The sequence below is a fragment of the Perognathus longimembris genome, chromosome 8, assembly GCF_023159225.1.
Source record: "Perognathus longimembris pacificus isolate PPM17 chromosome 8, ASM2315922v1, whole genome shotgun sequence".
Taxonomy (NCBI): Eukaryota; Metazoa; Chordata; class Mammalia; order Rodentia; family Heteromyidae; genus Perognathus; species Perognathus longimembris.
This window is the reverse complement of record NC_063168.1, coordinates 25,673,875-25,680,817: the sequence shown is the minus strand read 5'-3', so window position 1 is coordinate 25,680,817 and position 6,943 is coordinate 25,673,875. Positions and strand designations below refer to the sequence as shown.

The 6,943-nt window shown below is 41.3% G+C and overlaps 1 protein-coding gene across 1 annotated transcript in view; it reads left to right on the top strand.

Moving 5' to 3' along the window:
* Positions 1-918: 918 nt before the first annotated feature.
* The window catches only part of Paip2b (poly(A) binding protein interacting protein 2B), a 29,066-nt gene continuing 23,041 nt past the window's right edge, over positions 919-6,943 (top strand). The window contains exons 1-2 of the mRNA XM_048352699.1: positions 919-1,109; positions 1,749-1,821. The gene's annotated coding sequence lies outside the window, so the exon portion shown is untranslated. The remainder of the gene's footprint in view (positions 1,110-1,748; positions 1,822-6,943) is intronic.

The following is a 6,943-nucleotide window of genomic DNA, read 5'->3' as shown; positions in this document are numbered from 1 at the left end:
TCCTTATGAGACTCTTATCTCCAATAAACTACTCAAAAAAGCCAGAAGTAGTGTGGTTCAAGTGGTGGAGCACCATTTTTGAGCAAAAGAAGCTCAGGGACAGCGCCCAAGCCCATAGTTTAAGCCCCAGTACTGGCAAAAAAAAAAAAAAAAAAAAAAAAAAAAACCACAAACAAAAAAGCCCAAACGTATTTCTACTTCCTGAAAAATAAAATTCAAAATCCTTCAGGCAACAATTGGATGTCCCAAATCCAAGGGGATAAGGAAGGTTTTGCTTAAAGCACCAAAGAAGGTAGATTTCTTTCTAAAAATGTGGAGGTGCCTTCTGCTTCCTTACAGTCTCCCAACTAAGCAGGCTCCCTGATTTTCTGGGACTAAACGTAGAGCCAAATCCAAGCCAGTGTTGCTCAAAAACCCTCTCTAGGTAATTGACAACAAGGGAAATCCCACTGAGGTTAGTCCTCCACTCCCCCTCCCTCCCTCCTCTCCCCCCCACCCCCCCTTTACACTGAGTGGCTAAATCCTGTAGGAATGGCTGCCCTTTCGGCCAATGGACAAAGCAGAAGCAAAAGCCTGTGTAAACAAACCTAGAGTTGCTGCGTCTTGAGCTCCACCCTCACGTTGGGGGCCGGCCCCATCCTTGGCCCAATGCCTATCATGGGCTAACGTAACGTTCTTTCAGCCAATCAGCGCCAGCGTCTCCCGCAAGGCGGTGTTCCAGCGAGGAAAAGAACGAGGAGAATGAAAGGACATACATTAAAACCAATCACAAACTAGAACTTCTGAGGGAGTGGGTGGGCACTCCCTTACATCTAGACCAATAAAAGCCACATATTCTCTTCTAGGCGCCTGAGCGGCATCCTCTGCGGCCCAATAGGTGAATGGGGCGGTGCCCAGCAACCAATAGCTTGGTTTCAGGGGCGGGGTGAGAAGCCAGTGTGCAGTAAGAGGTAACCAGGAGTGTTAGTGGCGCTTGTCCAGTGCTGTGGTTCACGTTTTGGTTCTAGAGGCCGAGACTATCCTGGCGATAACGTTCATCGCTGGGAAGGCTTCGACTCTCCAAGGAGTGGTTGAGTACAGTCCGGAGGACAGGCTTCTGATCAGCCCAGGTGAGCTCGGCGTCCGGGCTTTGGGGAAAGGACCGGCGGATCTCGGGGGAGGGGGGTGGGTGGGTGTCTGTGCACCCCTTTTTCCGCTGCCTCAAGGCTGTGAGGGGCGGCGCGCCTGCTAGAGAGCCTGTGAGGAGAGGAAGCCCGCGGGGTCCCAGGTCGGGGCCGTCCGAGAGAATGGGCGTCGCTTGGGTCACCCTCTGTCCCTTGGGATCCCACTGGCTGCTGAGTCCTTTTTCTCTCACAGGTACTGTTTTTCTCAGTCTTCTTCTAACACGTGGACCGGGTTCTCGGGCTTGTGATTCCCGGTACTACTAGGGTCCACACCGCGAGGCGCATTGACCAGTGCCGCACCGCACCTCTCGGCCCCGCGCTCTTTCTCCTGGCGGAGCGGGTGGAGTTGCGCGTCTGGCCCCTCCCCCATGGGGGCGCCCCCCTCCCACGCGTTTTCTGCGTTATGCTACTCCACCTCCCCCTTTTACTCGGCCCTTATTCTTGTGTCATTTGACTCAGAAACCCTCGCGACTGCCCTTTGCTAGGTCTTCCAAGAGTGAGTCCTTTAACCCCTCTCTTCCCCATCACCCGTAAATTTCATCTGCACCTTCCCTGGAAACAAACATTACGACTTGGTTCTTTCAGGTACCTGAAAGGTGAACGCCAGAGAGGCAGAAGTTGAGACAAGCGGAATACACTGAGCTGGGAGCTTTACAAGGTTGGGAACTTAAATCGGATTATTATTATTATTTTACTTGAGATGGTATTTGAGTATTGTACCGTTCTCTTGAACCATTACCTCAGTAAAAGTTCTTTTGATGGTAATTGGCTAAAATGCACGTGAAAAAGATTGTGGGTAGCAACAGATTTTAAATATATCGTTGTTTAAGTACATGGAATTGGATTGTGTTTTAAAGAGCTTAACTAAAGCCTAAGAGTTTCCATTGTAAGGACCTGGCCAGCCTAGTTTGTCATAAAATATAAGACGCACTGTGGCATGGTTCGATTTGATCACACCCAACCTATGATTGAACAATAACGAGTCTGTTTTAAAACAACATTACATATTCTCTTTTTATAGGGTATTTACCTTAATTGTACAGTCATTTGGTTTCCCATAGTGCTGGTTCTAACCATATGTTTCTAGATAATCACAATCCTGTACTTAAATAAAATTATGCTGAGGTTCTAATGTACCACTCTTCGTTTTGAAAGTTTAGAGGTTTAAGAATATTAAGAAATTTGACAATGATGGTTTTATTGTGAAAGTTAGAGGACATTGAAGTGTCAGAGTAAGATCAATAGGACTCAGCTGTGCATGTATGAGAGAGATATAGGGGAAGGGAAAGGAGGGATAGAGAGAGAGAGAACTAGCACACATGTACATATATATGTATATACATACATCTACGCACACAAAGACTTGTACATCTTCACAGTGTTTAACCTCATGATTTTGTATAAACTGGAATTGTTTTTCCTAGTTTTAAATGGAGAAATGTAAGCTGTGACTTTAACATTGGGTTCACTATCTTTTAGCTAGGAGCTATTGTGAAAAAAAATCTTGTTTTCTTTATCCTACTTGTAACATACCTATATATCTAAATATCAATATGCTTTCCTGCGTTTTATTATGGTAAAATTTTATCTTGCATGTACAGAGGTACATCATTATCTAATGAGCCATATGTTTGAGGTTTGTTAATAAGGTACACTAAAGAGAGCAAGATCTTAAAGCTATTCTAACAAATGTCCAAGTATTAAAAATAATCAAAAGAATTATATAACAAGAAGTGTTATAGCAGTCATCAAAGTCATGGACAAATTGCACATCTCTGAGTCACTGTTGTGAATTGATACAAGAGTGCAGCTGAAAACCAGTTATTGCTGGCCATCTGCAGCTCCTGCCGGTAATCCTAGCTACTTAAGAGGCTGGGATCTGAGGATCATTTGTTTGAAGCCAGACTGGGCAGAAACATCTGTGAGATCCTTATCTCTAATTAACCACACAAAAAAAGCCTGAAGTAGAGCTGTGCCTCAAGTGGTAAAGTACTAGACTTGAGCTAAAGAAGCCAGGGACAGCTCAATCCCTGAGTTCAAGCCCCAGGACCAACACACACACACACACACACACACACACACACACACACACACACAGAGGGAGAGAGGGAGAGAGAGAGAGAGAGAGAGAGAGAGAGAGAGAACGTGAGCACGAAACACCAGTTATTTTCTGTCGTGTTTTCAGGTATATTTATGTTTAGTAATTACTTGTTGGCAAATTTAGAGCACTATAGCTGTAATGTTCTCCTAGAGACCTTGAAGAGCTTACAGTTTAGTGAAAGAGAGACCTAATAACCAATAATTTACATGCAAAGAGAGGTTCTGAAGTTCAGGGTGTGTACAGGGTACAAAGAAGCACCTATGTTCTGGTCTTATCTCTCAGTGCTCTAGACTTTTTAAGGTTCCATTTTCTGAATCTATCTATCTTACATAGATGTAATTTTAAATCCTAAAAAAAAACTCATCCTGGCATATTCTCTTTTCTTTATTTTACAAAGAAAAAAATGAGGTTGAAAAGTGTTAGGTGGCTTTCCTGAGGCTGCCCCCACTAACAGGTGCTGAAGTTGAGATTTAAACTCTGTCCCATTGGCCCCCAAATTAGTTTCTTGCACTGCACTGCACTGCCCCCTACTGTTTCTGTCCTTTTACCATTTCTTCGTTAGACCTAACCAAGAAGACGCAGCCCGTCATGTTTACTATACCTTAGTTTGGCATATATGCAAGGAAGAATCTGTTTTTGCCACTACATATATGTCTATGAACACCCACAAAATACTACCAGTACTAATTTTAGGGCTTCACATATTTTAGCAGCAAGACAAATTTGCAAATACAAAACTCACAAATAATAAGGGCCAACTATGCTTGTGGGTGACCCCCCCAGAGACTATTTCATGACACTCCACCAAATTCTAATGTAAAATGTTCTTGTAGCATCTTTGGTAACTTTTTAAAGTCATTTATTCATTCAGCAAGTATTTATGAAGCACTTACTGTAAATCACACTCTGCTTTCGATGATGGTAAACAAGGTAGACACTGAGATTCTGCCCTGTGGATTCTAGTAAGGAAAGTAAATAATTGGAGCTCAAGGAGAGGTCCAGGTTGAAATTATAGATTAACTTGATCAAAATGAAATTAAATGTGATCCCTCTTACTTCACATCCCCAAGCGTATTTCTAGAACATTTCTGTTCTACTCTTGTACATAAACTCTTACAAATTTCTCATTGACCTATGTCAACCTATACTGTCATTTGTTGATTTTTTTGAGGACATTTGCCCAAATAACTAGTAGAACTATTACAGAAGAATCATAAGGACAGAAGTTCTGGTCTCTGTCAAGTACCAACTGATCAAATTTGGTTAGGAACTTTGACTTTTGAGTCTGTTTCCTAATTTTGTTAGAAACTTGTGTGTTTCAGGAAGGAAGTATATGTGCATACTAACTTGGGTGATGAGAGTAGACACAAATGTGAATGGGAGATCATTTCATCATCCGTGTTGTCTTTTAGTTCCAATGCTTTTGAAACTTTCTTTTTTTTTTTTTTTGGAAGGTGGGGGGAAGCCAAGTCCTAGGGCTTGAACTCAAGGCCTGGGCTCTGTCCCTGAGCCTGTCTGTGCTCAAGGCTAGCGCTCTACCATTTGAGCCATAGTGCCACTTCCAGCCTTTTCTGTTTATGTGGTACCAAGGAATTGAACCCAGAGCTTCACACATGTTAAGCAGCCACTCTATCACTAAGCTACATTCCCAGCCCCTGAAACTTTATATAATAATAGTTTAGCAGTATTTATAGGATTTGAGCTCTGAATATCTGTCTTCTTGTACTTTGTCCATCAATATTTTTATAATATCTGATTGGATTGATCTGGAAACTTCTAAAATGAAAGAACCCTGTATCAAGGAGAATTTTTGAGCCAAATCGGGCTCTTGGTTGTGAATTTCTTCAAGTCCAGCCTGTTTCATTGTCTTTAACGAGGCATTGAGCCCTGCTCTAGTTCAAAGAAGTAGGATTGGTTTCATTCATCATCTGTGTCACAGGTTATAGCATGTATAAAAAGAACTTCTTGTATACAGTTTCTTTTCTTCAGAATGTAACTGAAGGGTACCAGCCCTAGAGTTTCCTGTTGTTCGATTCAAATACTTACCTAACAAGATTATTGTGTTTAAACAGCATCTAACACAATGATTGACATGTGTTAAATATTTAATACATGTTCTTGGTGTTGTATTCCATGTTATTATAATGTGCTTATTTATTTGTTTATATGGATATGTCTTCTTTATTATACTTCCATGAAGACAGCTTTATCTCTTTATCTTTGGCATTTAGTTCAAAGACTGTAATATAGTAATAGATGCACAGATATGTGATTTGGGGACTTGTTAACTCTTCCTGAAAGGATGGGCGAATATAGAAGTTTCTCAAAGAAAGTATTATTTAAGCTGACTCTTATAAGAAACCCTGCTGGGTATTAAACCCAAGGTCTCACATATGCTCTACCACTGAGCTACACTCTCAGCGCTTAAGCTGATTCTTACAAGATGAGTAGGAATGTTCTCTAGACAAATTCCAACTAGAGAATAGCGGAGAAAAGGCACAAATAAAAGAAAAATATGATGTGGTTTAATACTTCTAGTAGACAGAAAAAGTAACAGCAGAAATAGAAAGCAAACAATGAGGCAGGTGCCCGTGGCTCACACCTATCATTCTAGCTACTGAGAAGGCTGAGATCTGAGGGTTGTCAGGGAAGTCCATGAGACTCTTATCTCCAGTTTACTAGCATAAAGCTAGAAGTGGAGCTGTGGCTCAACTTTGAGTGAAAAATCTCAGGGACAGTGCCCAGAGCCCTGAGTTCAAGCCCCAGTACACACACACACACATACGAAATACACCTAAGAAGGAAAAGATTTGGATTTGGCCAGAGGCATGTTACAAGTATGTTAACTATGACTGCAGTAACTCACTTGTACAAGTTTAGGTTATAACAAATTAGTAATACCAGCATTAAATTCTAGGACCTAGCTAGGCACCAGTGGCCCACACGCCTGTAATCCTAGCTACTCAAGAGGCTGAGATCTGATGATCATAATATAAGACTCTTATCTCCAATTAATCACCAAAAACCCATAAATGCAGCTGTGGCTCATGATGAGTGCTATCCTTGAGCCAAAGAAGCTCAGAGGAAGTGCCCAAGACCTGAGTTCAAGCCCTGAGACTGGCACACAAAAAAGAAAAAAAGAATTAACTGCTATCTACATCAGGAGAAAAGAGCAGTTAGAAATAATGTGTATGGGGCTGGGAATATGACTTAGTGGTAGGGTTCTTGCCTTGCATGCATGAAACCCTGGATTCGATTCCTCAGCACCACATAAATAAAAAAGGCTAGAAGTAGCACTGTGGCTCAAGTGGTAGAGTGCTAGCCTTGAGCAAAAAGGAAGCCCCCGGACTGGCAAAAAAAGAAAAGAAATATATTTAGTACTGAGTAAAGACTTGATAGTTGAGTACTCTGAAGCACTATACAAATATAAGACAGACTATTAGAAAGTATCTGGCTTAATTTAACGTTTTATTTTTAGCTTTTCTATTACAGAAATAATATATATTTATTATAAAATTATAAAGAACTCATAGGCAAGAACTAATATGGGAGACTTTATGTTACTTCATCAACTCACTATCCTGAGACAATGGTTAACACTTCAATGGATATATTTTGTCCTTTCTATGCATGGCCATGTGTATATTTTCATATATAGGCATTTTTAATAGAAAGCATT